At 41.8% G+C, this 17,858-nt stretch overlaps 1 protein-coding gene across 2 annotated transcripts in view; it reads right to left on the bottom strand.

Annotated features, from left to right (window-relative positions):
- LOC138745045 (chromodomain Y-like protein 2) overlaps window positions 1–17,364 on the bottom strand; it is a 317,440-nt gene extending 300,076 nt beyond the window's left edge. For both annotated transcript variants that reach the window (XM_069902105.1, XM_069902107.1), the window contains exons 1-2: window positions 17,217–17,364; window positions 15,058–15,148 (exon numbers count right to left, since the gene is read on the bottom strand). The gene's annotated coding sequence lies outside the window, so the exon portion shown is untranslated. The remainder of the gene's footprint in view (window positions 1–15,057; window positions 15,149–17,216) is intronic.
- Between the last annotated feature and the right edge of the window lie 494 nt (window positions 17,365–17,858).

Genomic DNA, 17,858 nt, shown 5'->3' with positions numbered 1-17,858 from the left:
TCTCAACATCACCTCCCAACTCCTATATTCCATGCAATGATTAATAAAGGCCTTCTTCACCACCCTATTCACACGAGTTTCTACCATCACCATCCTGTGATACTGAGATAAGAGATATTAAGTCTACTGCTCCCATAACAGAAACAGCTGAGGAGGTACCAGATAAGTGATCTGAATTTAAGGAACTCACTTGGAGCTGCTATCCTGAGGAATATTTAGTGCCTGATTTTCAATTAAGTTGGCATTTGAGAAGTTCTCATCAAGGAGGTTGGACCATAGTTTTGGTGCAGAGCATCTTATCAAATGTCATCCTCCAACAGCAATCGAGAATAAACATGTGATCTTGAGGATTTCAAGCAATACTTTATGACCTTATCTTCCTCATTTTCTGTTGAGGGTTTACAAATGACCGTCACAGTGCCATCAATGTTAGAAGCATTGTTCAGCAAATTTTCTGAAGGCTTTACATAAAAGAAGAGGAGGGATTGCCTACACTAGTTAATTAGACACCATGAAGAAGTCATCAGGAAGAAGGGCACTCGATTAGCAGTATCTTGGAACATAGGAACAAGTTCTTCATCCTTCATGTCTGCACCAAACATGACAATCAATTTATACTTTGCTGCTTGTAAATAATATATATACCACTGTTCACCGCATATTTGGGTGTCTGGTTAGAAGCCTCTTAAATGCTACATTGAATCTGGTTCCATCACTATTCCTGGTGACTAGCTCCAGGCACCTGCCATGTGATGTTTCTTTTATTGTAATAAAGAAACTTGGGCTGTTTTAAAACAACTATTCTTTATTAGCTATAGAACTCACCAATGACCGTGTGGAGACATCCATCTTGAATCCCACCAAAGCCGCAACAAACTAGTCTCCAGTTCCCTCTAGTGGTCAGGAGGATTACTAGCACTATCATTACATGCCATTCTCTGTGTAAAAAGTTCTCTTACACATCTTTAAGCTTTATCTCTCACTTTAAACTGAAGTTTTCTCGACCAGCCATTCTCAACAGGGGCCCTATGCACCCCCCCCCTCCCCGGGGGGCACTGCACAGTTAAGTAAAAGTCTTGTTTTCTTTTCACCTCATGCAACATAAATATTTTTTAAAATATTTTTTTAATCTACTCAGTAGGAGAGAAGTACGAAAGTAACCGAAACTTGACTGCCATAAATAAGGATTGAAATTGGTTGTTCTCGAATGTGAAACATTTACTCCAGGAACATGATTCTGACTTTCCACCCTACCTCTGCCTCTTATAATTTTATAAACCTCTACCAGGTCTCCTTTCAGCTTTTGATGCTCCAGAGTAAACAACCCATGTTTGTACAACCTCTTATTATAGTTCACACCCTCTAACTGGTACGATGAAGTGGAGAAGAAATGGATAGTGATGTGAGATGGTATTGTCCTCCACAGCATATGGGAGGATATCTGAGCTTCTCTGGACCTCCTGCACCAAAGGTTTAATTCCCTTGTGTGAGAAACTGTACTTGTTTTCATTTGGTTCTTCATGGCCACTGGTGTGTGTTGCCGAACATACTATGCACCTCCACTGAAAGTTAGAATGGAGCTTAGATAAGTTGCATCAAACCACTGCATGAGGCTACTTATTCACCAACAGGCACATTGAGATTACTGTGGCCAGTAAGCAGGGTGAAAATTGGAGCCAAATCTAGACTTTCAAGCAAGTGCATCACCGACTGGCATTATTCACAGATACTATCCTTCAGCTGCCGTCATGGTCAGCATCCTTAGGGTTGCCTTCTCTGCTTTTCCTTCTCAACTGGAGATCCGCAACCCCTTGAGGCTGTTACTGAACACTGGACCTGCCACCTTGGGCCCAGACCCTGCAATCGCAGGATTTTAAATAAAACTCCATCGACTCATTTGTTTGGAGCCATTGGCAGGTGAACCCTGCGGTGGGGGGGTGGGGGTGGGGTTTGTTGTCTCGCTACTCCCCACTCCACTTGGGTCCACATCTGGTGACAGCGTGTCACTACACCAGCTCCAGCAGTGCCGCCAATTTTTTTTGCCTCAAGTTCAATCCTGGAGTTTGTCTAAAGTTTGTATGTTGTTTCTGTGACTCCATTGTCAATTGACTGGCTCCTCCCATATGTGAAAGGTGTGCTGTTAGGTTCATTATTTACTGTCAATTCCATCTTGTGTATTTTTGTGTCAAAAGAGGGCAGTCCTTATCAATAGCACTGGGAATAAACGCTTCCAAGGATCTGACCTCAGACAAGCATGTTGACATGACGGTCATGAAAATGCACCAATGCCTCTGTTATGTAGACAGGAAATTTGGCATCCATCCCACTCAACAACTTCTAAAGGAACACCATTCGAAGCCTTCCACCTGGATGCATCACACTGTGGTATGGGATGCTCTGCCCAAGGTTTGTTGCAGTTGCAGAATGCAGCTCAGAGCATCGTGCTCCCCTCCATCAAATCTATCTGCACCACCCTCTGGTATGTTGGCTGCCTTACCAAGGCAAAGGACCTATTCAGCCAGAATGCACTTTCTTCTCCCTCCTCCCAAAGGGGACCAGGTTCAAAAGGTGAAGATGTGATCCAAAAGGTTCAAAGACATTTTCTTCCCTGCAACCATCAGGCTACAGAATGAATTCTTCAACTGTGCTTTCCACTTTATGGATTGATCTTCCTCAGTGGAATGCCAAGGTCTGCAACTCTGCTTTTGCCCGACTACTTAGAATTGACTTGGTAGATCACGTTAAGAATTTGAGGCAACCTTCACCACGGAGACTGAAACATCCAAGAAGGCCGCCAACCATTACCTTCTTGAGGGCCTCCAGTGATGTGCAACAAAACCTGGTCATGCCAATGTATCGAAAGATCAGATTTATTGTTAGAGTACATCCCTGATATCACATACATCCCTGAGATTCTTTTCTCTGTGGGCCAGGCGGAATTATTTTTTGAATTTTGTTTACAACATGGTAGAAGCAGATTCTGGCCATTTAAATCCATGCTGCACAATAACACCCAAATTAACACAACCCTGTATGTTTTTGGAGGAAACCAGAGCACTCAATGAAAACATGCAAAACCCACAACAACACAGGGAGAATGTTTCTATATTGGTAACTGAAGGATATACTCAAAGAACTGTAAACCAACTGACTGTACAGTTACAGATGTAGGTATAGATAATGAGCAAAATACAAGTCCTTAAATGAGTCTCTGAATCTTTTGTTGAGGGGTCTGATCGTTGAGGAGTAGCAACTAGTCCTGTGGCACCCATAGCTTGTTTCTGATGGCAGCAGCAAAAATGGAGCACGACCTGGGTAGTGCGGATTCTTGTTAATTGACGCTGCTCTCTGATGGCAACATTCCTCGGAGATATTCTCGATGGCGGGGAGACTTTTTCCTGTGGTGTACTGAGCTGAGTCACCTACCTTTTGCCGGATTTTTCGTTCAGAGGAAATGATGCCCCCATACCGTGATGCAGCTGAACAACCTTGCAAGATTCAGGTGTAGTGTGAATCAGTTCAATGTGCAACATAAATGGATACAAGATGGTTCTGCAAACCCTCAAAAAGTGTAAGGAGGAGGTAGTGGTCCAAATACTGGTGAAGCTAATCTCCTCTGGGCAGAGAAGATGGAATGGGTGGGAAGCTTGATGTTTCATGGAAAGATGCTCAGGTGGATTCCTCTATTCCATTTTATAAAGTTACTATTTCAAATGATCAAATGATTGCACGAAGATATAACTATGGAATCAGTAGCCAGCGTAAAATAAGCAGGAATTCGTTTGGATCAACATTGTTCTCACTGTCTGTCATAGAGAGACTACTGCGTGTCCTTTGTGGCTTCTGGCCAAAGACCAGAGTAACTTGTGTTGCAAGATTCCTGATCAATGCAGCACAAAGGTCATACTGAACTCACCATGAAAATAACATTAAAGGATGCCACACCCAATCACAGCTGTAAATGTTGAACGTGTTTTATTACTTGTGCCTCTGTGATCAAGACTGTGATAAGTTACGAGATCTGTGAGTTATGTTCCACGTCACCAACACTTGACCCATTTTTGTTTGCTGGCTTTAACTTAAAATACAGCTGTGCAACTCATTATAGCCAGAATTCTTCAAGAGAAACATGAAAACCGTAGCTGCTGGAATCTTAAGCAAACAAGAAGCTGATGCAGGACAAACTCAAAAGGTCAGGCAGCAGCCGTGGGTAGAAACGGTCAGACGCGACCCTTTATCCAGTCTAATTCTTCAGGAATCGAGCCCACGAACACCTCCAGTCATTTCATTTGAGACAACTTTTCATCATGACATTCTCCCAAACCTGGACCAAAACATGATATGGCATTGTTCATCTCTGTACAATTGAAAGGTTGCTCTTGCTGCCTTCTCCAGCAGATTCATAAGTCTTGATTTTCACTGTGGGCAGATGGAAGGATAGCAGGAGGACATTGAATTAAATTGAATTGAATTGTTTATTATCACATGTGCAAGATCATGTGAAAATTGTTTTGGTGCTATCCATGCAAGTCAACCCACACTTAGAGGTAGTGGGAAATAAAGGTGCAGCGTATAATGTTACAAGTAAAAAGTACTTTTAAAACAGTACAAGGGCATCATCATTCTACAAATGGGAGGACCATTCAATAGTTTGATAACAGTAGAGAAGAAACTGTTTTTTGAAACTGGTAGTACATACTTTCAAGCTCAAGTATTTTCAACCCAAGAGGAAGGGGAAGACTGGGTCGTCAAATATGTTGCTGCTCTCCTGAGACAGTGTGGAAGTGTAGATGCATTTAATGTTGGTCTGCATGATGGCCTGAGCTGCATTCACAACTCTCTGCATTCCAGTAAAGGGGTAGGGTATAGAAATGCTTCCTTTCATAACTGCAGAGCTTTGCTTGCATAGGCCTTGGCAGTGTCCCACTCAATACTAAATTGGCAACTATGCATGTGGCTTAGGGCATAGGACAATTTTCAACCCTGGACTCCCAGAGGATGACAAGTCAGTGAAAGAAAGCAGTAGGGAACCTGGGCCTCAGCAAACCAAGGTAGTTCTTGTGAGACCGAGGTGATGCGTGGGTATATCCTTGGAGCATAGAGAGAATAGGAAGGTAAAGGAGCATCACTCTGGCTGATTGGCTCCTTTCACATTGTTGTTGCCAGCATATACACAGCTGCGTAACTCATAGCGGAAGATCTATCATCCTTCTGTAATTAACCTTTCATGAAATGTTTCATCATCGTTCCATCTCAGTCACAGCCACATCTTCATATGGAAAAGCAGAACAGCCCAGATATTGTGAGAGTCCTTAAAAAAAAATTGCTGCTTTTCTATGGCACTTTTCACATCCCCTTCAAGACAAAATGTTTTCGACCAGCAATTAAATTATAAATGCAATTAGATTCATGGAGGGTCATGGAGTCATAAAGCATGGAACAGGCCCCTTGGCCCATCCATGCTGCCCAAGTTGGCATTCTGGGCTTGTCTCATTTGCCTGTATTTAGTCCATCTCCTTCTTAGCACTTCCTATCCATTCTGTCTTTTGAACATTCTAATAGTATAAGAAATAATGCAGCATCAATATACATACAGGAAGCAGCTCTTAAAAGCAGATGATCCAAAGAATGTGTTTTTGTGATGTCAAGTGAAGAAAAGTATTGCCTAGGACACTAGGGAGAAGACCTTGATCTTCTTAAAAGTAGGGCCACCTAACATTTGAAACATGCACAAAGACAGGCAGGAACTATGTTTAATTTGTTATTGCAAGAAGTCCTTCCCTGGAAGTTCAGACTACATTTTTGTCTACAAACTACAAATGTTTGTCTGTTCCTGCATCAGGGTCACTTGTTTATTTTGTGTGAGGGAGTTGGAGCAAGAGAATGTGAGAGTTGGCCGAGTGTGAGTGGTATTAGCAGAGCATCAATCATGTAAATGGACCAAAGGTTTAGGCTTTGGCTCAAGAGGCTTTAGCTGAACAGACGGAGACTAAGGCAAGACTCTGTTGAGAGTTTATTATTAATTATTCTTTGACCTTGTATTAGGGTCAAGTAGTTAGAATGGTAACAAGGTTAGAAGATTCTCATCACATGAGATGTGGGAATTCTAGGAGACTTGCCATCTCCCTGATAGATACATCTGCATGAAGTGCATTGAGATGCAGCTCCTGACAGACCATATTAGGGAACTGGAGCTGCAGCTCAATGACCTTCAGCTTGTACAGGAGAAAGAAGAGTTTATAGGCACGAGCGACATGGAGTGAGTCACACAGAAATTGCAGGAGGCAGGAATCTGGGTGACTGTCTGGAGAGGGAAAGCAGGCAGGTAGGGTACTCCTGTGGCCGGTCCCCCAATAATAAGTGTCTCACCTTGGATGCCATTGGGTGTGGTGACGGAGAAGTACAGAGTGCCACCACACTAATAATAATTATAACAATTTCAGCAAAGAAACAGGCCAGTTTGGCCCTTCTAGTCCATGCCAAACACCTTCTCCCACCTAGTCTTATTGACCCACACCCAACCCATAAGCCTCCACTCCTCTCTCATCCATATACCCACATCTACCACTTTGGCTGGAAGCTCATTCCACACTCCCACCACCCTCTGAGTGAAGAAATTCCCCCTCATGTTTTCCCCCTTCAATTTCAATCCATGTCCTCTTGTTTGATTCTCTCCCACTCTCAGTAGAAAAAGCCTGTCCACATTGACTCTATCTGTCCCCCTCAAAATTTGAAATACCTCTATCAAATCACCCCTCAATCTTCTACACTCCAGGGAATAAAGTCCTAGCCTGCTCAACCTTTCCCTGAAACCTAGGCAGCCTTCCTGTAAATCTCCTCTGCACTTTCTCTGTTCTATTTATATCCTTCCTATAATTCGGCAACCAAAACTGCACACAATATTCCAATTTTGGCCTCACCAATGTGCCTTATACAACTTCAACATCACATCCCAACTCCTGTATTCAATACTCTGATTTATGAAGGCCAACATACCAAATGCCTTCTTCACCATGTGACTCCACTTTCAGGGAATTTCGTACCAGAATTACTAAATCCCTTTGTTCTACTGCACCCTTCAATTGTCTACCATTTAACGTGTATGAACTTTGCTGATTAGTCCCATCAAAATGTAGCACCTCAAATTTATCAGTATTAAACTGCATTTGCCATCTTTCAGTCCACTCTTCTAACTGTCTTATATCCAAACCAAGAGAGGACATTCACAGTAAGTGATGAATACGGGCTCAAATTTAACATTTAAGAAGTATTAGAATAGGCACATAGATGAGAGAGGTATGGAGGGCTGTGGACTGGTTTCATATCAATGGGACTCGGCAGAAAAATTATTCAGCACAGATTAGAAGGGCTGAAGGGGCCTATTTCTGTCCTATAATTTTGTATGGTTCTAAGGCTGCTGGGCATTGGTAAGGTAGTGAAGAAAGCTTAATGAGTGCTGGCTTAAAGTAATAGGGGGACTGAGTTCAGGTGTCGAGAGGCAATGTTGTAGTTGTATAAAACTCTGGTTGGACTACATTTGGAATGTTGTGTTCAGTTCGGGGTCATTACAGGAAGAATGTGGAAGCTTAAGAGAAGGTGCAGAGAAGATTTACGACGAAAGAGCCTGGATTGGAGAACGTCTGATAAGTCAAGGTTAACAGAGCTCAAGCTTTTCTCTGAGGTGCCAGAGCGGCGCTCCAGGGAAATGTGGCAGCACTGCACCCCGTTATCATCTAAATATGTCCCCTTGTTAAAGATCCTTCCACTGATAGATAAATTCCGTCTCTGAAAAAAGGGGCACTCACACACGTTTTAAACATACCATATATATATTTAAAATTTAAATTTAGGCATACTGCATGATAACCAGCCATTTCGGCCCACGATCCAGTGCCGCCCAATTATACCCGATTAACCTACACACTTGGTACCTTTTTGAACGGTGGGAGGAAAGCGGAGACCCTGGGGAAAACCCACGCAGACTCCTTATAGACAGCACACGATTCAAACCATGATCCTGATCACTGGTGCTGTAAAGGCATAGAACGAATTGCTTCGCAAATCGTTCCACCCAATGACACTCAAGTAATCAAGTGTGGAACGTGTTAGCTTTAGATAGTACTTTCCACCCTCAGCCTTATCTCAGACATGCCTGAAGTTGACATATCCATTATAATCCATTTCTTAATCTCCTCTGTTTATTGAAAAGAAGAGTTGATAGGCATTAGAGACACTGAAGAGTATGAGTTATTGAGAGAGGCTGAATAAACTTTTTTCTCTGGAGCACAGGAGGCTTAGGGCTTAACTGATAAACTTTGTAAAATCATGAGAGACATTGATAGGGGAGACAGTCAGAATATTTTTCCCAGAGTAAAAACATCACATATTGGAAAACATGCCCTTAATGTAAGGGGAGAGGGGAGTTTAAAGGAGATACATGGGCAAATTTTTTTTGCTGAGTGGTGGGTGCTTGGAACAGGATGCCCAGAGACATGGTGGAAACTGTGGCATTGAAAGGACTTCCAGATAAACAAATGAATATGAAAGAACAGAGGGATATTTATCAAGTGGAAGCAGGAGTTTTGGTTTGATTTGGACATGGTGTTTGGCACAGACACATAGGCCAAAGGACTTATCCATGTGTGGTGCAGTTCAATGTGCAATTACCATGTCCTGTAATGATAGAGTGCTAATGATCCTCCTGACCACTAGACGGAGTCAGAGACTACTTTGTTACAGCTCCAGGTAGATTCAAGATGGATGCATCCACACAGTTCTGAGTACTTTAGCTAATAAAGTATAGTTGTTTTAAAATTACCCAAGATTCTTTATTACAGTAAAATAAACATCATATGGTACCATGAGCGAGAATCAGTCGATATAGCAGCAGAGAAATTGAAAGTTTGAATGCTCCTGTTGCTGTAAATTGGACTGAAAATGTCGACCATAAGTGGAGGTTGTTCAAAAAAAATTCACCGTCTATCTGCAAGCCATTGGAGTCAATAGCAAACCTGATGCATGGAAGATTGCACTGCTACTTACCATGGCGGGAACTCAAGCACTTGAGATTTTCAATACTTTTGTTTTTGCAGAGGCAGAAGACCAGGGAAAGTTTGACAAAGTTATCGAGATGTCTGATAAACACTGAGGTACGTGTTTCACTCATGCATGCAAATGCAGGGAGAGAGCTTTGATACTTTAACTGACTTGAAATTAAAAGCAAGAATATGCAATTTTGGATCACTACAAGATTCAATGTGTTCAGGATTATGGATAAGAAAATGAGAGGGAGGTTGCTGTGACAGACAGAGTTTACCTTAGCTGGAGCTGTGAAGATATGCCACGCCAGTGAATTAGCTCTACAGCACACAAAAAAGTTTGGTGAGAGTGCAAAAGCCAATGAAAACAAAGGCATAGTCATAGCCACAGTATGTGTCCACACACAAACAAAAAATGAGACATAGGAAACAATAAAAAGAGATGTTCAATTGCAAACAATGTGGTATTCAACATGCACCAAAACAATGCTCTGTAGCGGCTACTTCGATAGAGCTACTAAAGAAATACAAACACATGCCCGAGTAGTCAACTCAAGACTGATTTATTCAGGGTTTACAGGCTTCTTTTATATACTATGTGCCCCGGGCTCCACAGGACAGGGTGGGACGTCACTACGAGCTTGCTGCTGATCAACGGGACCAGCAGGTTTAAATTTAGCCTTGTAAGTGACCTGTGCCTGCCAGCAGGAGATTCAACAGCTCAACGTGCCATTCCTTGGCACTCGGTATCTCTTGTGTGCAGTCCGTTAGGTGAGTAGGCAGACATCCGCATTGGGGTTCTGCACGCCTGCAGAACCGTGCCGGTGACAATTCGCATTGCTGCGCTGTGCGCCCGCTTGGCCCGCTACGTGGCTGCTACATCACAGGCAGTGCCTGTATTATGGTTCTGCATGCCCCCAGAACCACACTGGTAACAGTTCGTGTTGCCATGCTGTGCGCCTGCTCGGCCTGCTATATCCCCACATATGGAAAAGTCTGTAATAGGTGCAAAGGGCAGAATCATTATGCAAAGCAATGTTTTTCCAAAGGAAAATAAAACAGAATTAAAAGTATGCGCATGATAAAAGACACTGTACACACTATAGAAGAAACTGCTCTCAGTGATACACTTTTCATTGGTATGGTAGTGCAGGAAGATTATAAATCAACAGACTCTGAACAGCCAAGCATGAACAGAGTTGAGCAGGACAAGAGGACTGTATCATTACATACAAATGGAGCAAATATTCCTTTCAAGCTGGACACAGGGTCAAAAGTCAATTTCACCTGTTAGCGCAACATCAGGACAATGAAGATAAAGCCATACATCAATGCAAATCCTGTACAGCTCAAAGCCTAGAATGGTCAGAGCATTGAAAAAAAAAATGTAAACTCTTGGTGAAAGTTAAAGATAGAGCTTCACAGTAGTCCCAGATGGACATGAATCACTGCTTGGTGACAAACATGTGAAAATTTAAGCCTAGTCATGAGGGAGTTCACCCCAGGGAAACTGATTGTGTTGGCTGATGTGTGTCCAGCACAATAAAGCAGAGTGAAGCACCCAATCAGAATTCCACAGAGGCAGGTGAACCTGATCACTGAATCACTTCCTGTATGATTGTATCTGACATGAAATCCAAGCAGATAGCAGCTGAAACAGAAAAGGACACAGTTCGACAGAAGGTGATAAAGAATCAGAATGAAGGATGACCTAGAGGTGAATGTCAGCCATACTACAACATCAGAGCTGAGCTGAGTGTTGTGAATGGGCTTCTACTCAAACAGAGGAGAGTTGTCATTTCTCAATCACTGCACAAGAGATGCTGAAAAAGGTCCACAAGGGACACCTTGGAATGGAAAAATGTAAGAGGAGTGCCAGAACTCCTGTTTATTGGCCAGGGATACATGCTGACAGTGACAGAATGTTTTCAAACTGTGAGATCTGTTTGAAACATTGCGCAAAGCAGACAAAGGAACCTATAATAATAACTGATGTACCAGCAGAACCATGGCAGAAAGTTGGAACTGATCTGTTCCACATGAATGGAAACTATTACTTGCTGGTTACTGATAATCTATCGACCTATCTGGAGATTGCCCTTCCTCCTAAAATGTCGGTTGCTTATGTGATCAAATATATGAAATTGATCTTTTCAAGACATGCAATCCCTCAAATTGTCTGCAATGATAATGAATCATGCAATAGCTCTAGAGAATGACAGAACTTTGGAGAAGAGTATAATTTTCAATATGTGATTTCAAGTCCTCTACATTCCCAGTTAAATGGTAAAGCAGAGAAAGGAGTTCACATAGTTAAACAGTTGTTCAAAAAAGCACTAGACAGTTGTTCAGATCTGTATCTAGCTCTATTGAGTTACAGAGCTTCACCACTTGAACATCGCATGTCACCTGCTGAACTCCTTATGAGTCACAGACAATGCTTAACACTTCCCTACTCTGCAGACCCAAATAAGAACAGAGATGTCAAATAAAAGCAAAGGTGTCTGCAATGGAGACAAAAAGAAGTTTAGGGCCACTGACACAACATGACAGGGAGAGTCAGAGATTCAAACACTTGGGACAAAAAGGGCCACTGATCTGGAGGAAGTTAATCCAAGATCCTCCACTGTCAGAACAGAGGAGGGTCAAATACTGAGGAGGAATTGAAAGAGCCTGCTGAAAACGTAAGAGACACTTGTTACAAACCCAGGGGACCCCAAAACCCAGCAGCAATAGATATTCACCAAGGCAAATGGTTACTTAAATAAAAGTTACTGTTTATGATCTTTAAACATGAAAACAGAATCACACTTTAACTTATCACTATTGACTTAACTAACCGAACTCAACCCCTTTCTAATTCTAAGCATATGTGTATGTAATGCATGTGTGTAAGTTCAGAAAAGTTCTTTGATTCACAGTCCAATCTCACTTCTCATTCCTCCAAGTTCACTGGTTGCAGGCACTTCTTATACTGTGCACAGAATTTAACATTTATAAAGTTCACCAGGCTTTGGTGCTTTAAATGGTTACCGCTCAGGAAGGTTCTCATCGGTTTTCAGAGAGAGATTTGTTGTTCACTGGACACCCACAACTGATTCCTTTTTAATCAGCCACTTCACTGTCTTGCCGAAGAAACTTGCCCCCTCAGGGTTCTGCAGATGATAATCTCTTTCTTTCAGGTCTCCGCAGAGTTCCTTTTTGTTTCTTTTATTTCAAGTGATACATTAGACAGGCAGTCCTCTCCTCTTGCATGAACCACAAGGGCTTTGACTCGGCTGAACCAAGCACTCGTAACCTGTCTTGCAAATGCAGTTTTTCACAAGCTCGCCAGCTTGTCCTGCTCCAGTCCCAGCGGCTGCTGTTGACTGTAAAACTGCAGAACTGAATTCTCTCTCTCCCTCAGAGAGAAAGCCTGTTTTATGCTCTCTGCTTGCAAAATGACATGACCCTCTTATAACAGCAGGTTCCACTCCAGACAGCCTGCGGCTCTGACAAGTTCTTTCATCTGTGGCTTTTTTGTAAACAACAATCCATTAGTGAAGTCTTTGGGCACTCTCCAAAGCTTTTGCAAAGGCTCTTGGCACTGATATGTCTAGCATGGGGCAGAGCTCCAGTATTTTAAATTAGATCTATTTAAAAGCGTTTGTATGTGCCTACACTAAAATTTATCTCCCAAAAACATATCTATGTACAATACAAACACGACATAATTTGTCACACGATTTAGGAACAGACAAATCCAGGAGATCCAGCCTGCCCAGAAACAGAGGAAATAATGCCAGTGCCATACAGTGGTGGAGCAGCAGAGCCAACACAAGCATCTGTATTAAGAAGATCCCCACGTGTTATCCAAGGACCTGACAGGTTGAATCTCAAAGAAAAAGAACTGCACACTTTAAAATTTGTGCTGGTGATGTTGTGTTTTCATTTGTGTTGAACAGTAAATTAAAATGAATACTATATTATTGTGTCATGTTGTTCTCAAGGAAAGGGGATGTAATGATAGAGTGCTAATGATCCTCCTGATCACTAGAGGGAGTCAAAGACTAGTTTGTTGCAGCTTCAGGTTGATTCAAATGTATCCCTCCATACCGTTCTGAGTGAGTTCTTTAGCTAAAAGAACCCATGTTTCTTTATTACAATAAAAGAAGCATCACGTCCTTCTATAAGAAAATCGGAGTAGGAATCAGTCAATTAGCCCCTCAAACTTGCTCCGATGATCATGGCCTCATCAGCTCAAATATTGCACATCGCTGATTGTAATTTAGGAGCAACAATAACATCTCACTGCATTTTTTAGAACATTAAGCGACACCAAGTTCGGGCACAGTTTTCCACAGAACAATGGAGTAAACATCAAAAAAAAATTCTCATCTTAAACAATTATAACCCAAATTCTGATTTTGCTCCCTCATTGATTAATAAAACCTCCAAAACTTATCCTCAAATTTGACATAAATTCATAAAATTTGTGCTGGTGATGTTGCGTTAATTTCAGTCAGGGACTGATAGTGAGATTAGATGGATTAAGCATCAGAGGGTTTGAAGATCAGATACTGATGAGAATTTTGTTGGTGCATATTCCGAGGTTCCAACGTTGGTAAATTGCAAATAGAAATAAGATCTACCATTTATATCATAAAATAGACATGTAAGTATTTCACCGGATGATCCAGTGGCTACATGAATAATACAGATTAAAAGGAAAGTTGTTTTTATCAGGAGACAAAATTCTATTGCCATAAGGTTATAGTGACATGTTTCTTATCACTAGATAAACTCACCACTGCAATTCAAATCACCTGATGGATTAGCCTGTGAATCATTTGCTGATATTTGCCATTTAGTTCTCACCACTGCCATAGCCACCACTGTAAAAATTAGACCAGTTAAAAGAGGGCTGGAGAGGCTCAGACAGTAAGAGGCTGAGGGGGCGCGGGGGGTGGGGGGGCGGAGGGTGGAACATCAAGGTTTATAAAAACATGAAGGGCAGAGATGAGGGGAAATGATGATGACATATTTACCTTCACAATTTTACAAATGCTCAATGAGAGACTATGCCCTTGTGATTTTATAAACCTTGAGAAGAGATAAGAAAGAGAGAGCAATGAGTTTTCGGAGATAAAGGAAAGATTTAAAGGGGACCTGAAGGGCTTCATTTTTGCACAAAGTCTGGTAGAATGATGGAGCCAGCTGCCAGAGAAAGTGGTAGAGGCAGGTACAAGGCATTTAGACCTACATGGATAGGAAAGCTTCAGATGGAAATGAACTGAACGCAGGCAAATGGGACTAGTTTAGGTTGACAACAGAGAAGATGGGCCAAAGGGTCTGTTTCCCTGCTGCAAAGATAGAGTTCATCTGTAAATATGATTTTCAAGAACTGCATGCAATCGAGTCTGAGGCATCACTGACCTTTTGGTTTTTGTTTTATGGTGTCATGACAACCCCTTTTATGTGTTAATTGCAGTAAACTGTAATAGTGGAAAAGGTCTATTTGTAAAACAATATCTTCACTGCCTTTAGCTCTTTGTGCACAAAATTGGATCAAAAATTATATTGGACAATATAAGTATGAATAAAGTACACTTTGTGACAGGCATGAGCAATTAATTATTCTTAGGATGATATGAAATATATCTTTCTACTTATATTTTCTTCATAAACATTACAGAAGGCCAACAATAAGTTGCAGGTTCAAATCTCACTTCAGAGAGAGAACAACTTTGGCTAATAGTGAGTGCTGTATTGTTAGAATATAGAACATTGCAGCACATTTCAGTCTTCAACCCATGATGTGCTCATTTATGTAAACCTACTCCACAACAATCTAATTTTTCTCTCACACCAATAACCCTCTATTTTTCTTCCATCCGTATGTCTATCTAAAACTCTTTTGAATATTGCTATTGCACAAGCCTCCACCACATCCCCTGGCAATACATTCCAGGCACCCAACACTCAGTGTGTTTAAATAAAGTTACCTCTGAGACCTTCACTAAAATTTTTCTCCACTCACCTTAAAATGATGTTCTCTGGTATGCACTATTTTTGCCCCACGAACGAAAGGTGCTGGATGTCCACCCTCTCTAAGCCCCTCATAATGACATCTGGAAAAAGTGAGAAGAGGAAAAAATAAGGGAGATGTCAGGGGTAAGTTTTTTTTAAAGAGAGTAGTGGGTGCTTGGAATCATTGCCAGGGGTGGTGATGGAGGCTGGTACAATAGGGACATTTAATAGACTCTGAGACAGGCACATAGATGCAAGAAAAATAGGGGATCATGGATGTGAGGTCAGGAAGGTTTAGATTGTTGAGTAGGTCAGCACACAGCGTGGGCTGAAGGGGCTGCGGGTTTCCTGCAATGTTCTAGAATATTATATACCTCTATCAAATCACCTCTCATCCTTCGTCACTCCAAAGAGAAAAGCTCTAGTTCTGTCAACCTTGCTTCATAAAACATGTTCTCCAATGCAGACAACATCCTGGTAAAGCTCTTTAAAGCATCCTGTAATGAGAACCACCAGAATTGAACATGATAACCAGGGTTTTAACATTAACTCAGGGCTCTTGAACTCAGTCTCCCGACGAATGAAGGCCAACGCACTATTAGCCTTAACCTTGTTGGTGGCGTTATTTATCTTGAGATATTAAACTGGGGACTGACTCTTTCAGTTTAATATAAAAGTTCCTCTGGTTTGATGTCAAAGAAGATTGAAGGAATTATCACTCTTGACTTAGCCAGTAATCATTCATGACTCGACATCATTGAAACAGGTTTAGTGTGCCTTATCACATTGTGTTTTGCAGGTGTTCACCATGTTTCCTTCAGTACTGCAACAGCACCACTTAATTTGCTGTAAAGTGCCTCAAGTCATCCTTAAAAATAGATAAATATATTCTATAATTCTCAATTATATTTCTGTATTATACTTAGGCATTCCTGATGAAGGGCTGAAGCTGCAAACCTTGACGACATATTGCTTTCACGGATGCTGCGTGACCTACTGGGCTCCTCCAGCACTTTGGGTATTATTCTAGTTCTGCAAGAATCTGCAGGATGTTGTCTTCATTGGAGAACATGTTCTATGAAGCAAGGTTTTCAGAATGAGGGCTTTTCTCTTTGGAGTGACAAAGGATGAGAGGTGATTTGATAGAGGTATATAATATTCTAGAACATTGCAGCAAACTTGCAGCCCCTTCAGCCCATGTTGTGTGCTGACCTACTCAACAATTTAAACCTTCCTGACCTCACATCCATGATCCTCTATTTTTCTTGCATCTTTGTGTCTGTCTCAGAGTCTATTAAATGTCCAGCATCTGCAGACTCCTTGTTTTCCTTAATATATTCTATTGATGCAAGTTTTATTTTAAACAAAGAATACTCCTGCAGTAAAACTCCAATAATCTTCTTTCTGACAATTGAGAAACTTGGTGATATAGCATTTGATTGATGTTTGCAGCACTGCTGTTATGTGGAAAGGGAAAAGTTTGGTGGGTTCAAAGAGCAACGAGTGTGGACACAGGCTGAATGCAGGAAGGATCTTTAATGGAACACATGTAAGGGGGTCACAACAGGGATAACACACACTCATATTCTCAATCATACAACCCAGTCACATCGGAATGAACATTACTGATACTAACAACTGTGTGTCGACTTAATAACAACCAAGGATTACAAATACGCTACTGCCGTTCCTTGTCTAATATGGGTAGCAGCAATGGTCTGGGGTCAGGGTGGCGGTGGCAGCGTCAGACCATGGTGGGAGGGTGGCAGTGGAAGTGTTGGTCCAGGAGGGGGGGGCTGCGGGAGTGGCGGTGGCAATGTCGGACCAGGGGAGAGGGGGCAGATGGTGGTGGCAGCATCGATCCAGCTGGGTGAGGGGACAATAATTAATGGGGGGGCATGGCCAGAGAATGCCCCCCTCCATGTCGCCAACCCTCCTTATAGAGCTTCCACACTACATCCCTGCTCTTATCTGTAAGGTTATCATCATGTATGATTCACTTGTTTATTGTAAGGGAAATTGAATACGAAGGTCAGGAGTTTACACATCACATATCCACGATATTAGCAAGGCCACATCTGGAGTACTGTGTACAGTACTGTTTGTCTGATGTTGAAAGAGATCTGAAAGCATTGAAAACAGTTCAGAAAAGGTTTGCTGGACTTGTACCTGCTTCAGCTGGATTTTCTTCTGAGGAAAGATTGAGATAACCACTGGAGGGTGAGAGAATTTGATTGAAGCACATGTCATCTTGAATGATCTTTATGTCGTAGATGTTGAGAGGATGTTTGCTCAATCGAGAATCTAGCACTATAGAGTCACTGTTGAGAAATAAGAGGGTGAAGACAAAGATGTGATATTTAACCAGCAACTTACCAACAAGTTGACAATAGTGGAAGTGCACACTTACAGGGCCCCTATTGGCATAATAACAGTAAGTCACAGCCAACTAAATCATATTTAGTTACTTCTTTAACAATTCATTTGCCCGATGTAGGCTTGGTGGAGAGGACTATCACATGCTGTCTATCCCTAATTAGAGAAGTTCAAAGTTCAGATTTATTGTCAGAGTACATAGGTTTTCTTTGGCTTGGCTTCGCGGACGAAGATTTATGGAGGGGGTAAAAAGTCCACGTCAGCTGCAGGCTCGTTTGTGGCTGACAAGTCACATAAAACCCTGAAATTATTTTACCTATGAGCCAGGCAGAATTTCTAGTGCAAAAAAGCTGTGCTCAAAAAAAATGATACATAGACAAAAGCGAGAAATGTAATCAAAAGAAAGAAATGCAAACAAATTGACTGTGCGATACA

Source organism: Narcine bancroftii, chromosome 10, assembly GCF_036971445.1.
Source record: "Narcine bancroftii isolate sNarBan1 chromosome 10, sNarBan1.hap1, whole genome shotgun sequence".
Classification (NCBI taxonomy): domain Eukaryota; kingdom Metazoa; phylum Chordata; class Chondrichthyes; order Torpediniformes; family Narcinidae; genus Narcine; species Narcine bancroftii.
The sequence above is the reverse complement of the archived record's forward strand: the minus strand, read 5'-3'. Positions and strand labels throughout refer to the sequence as shown.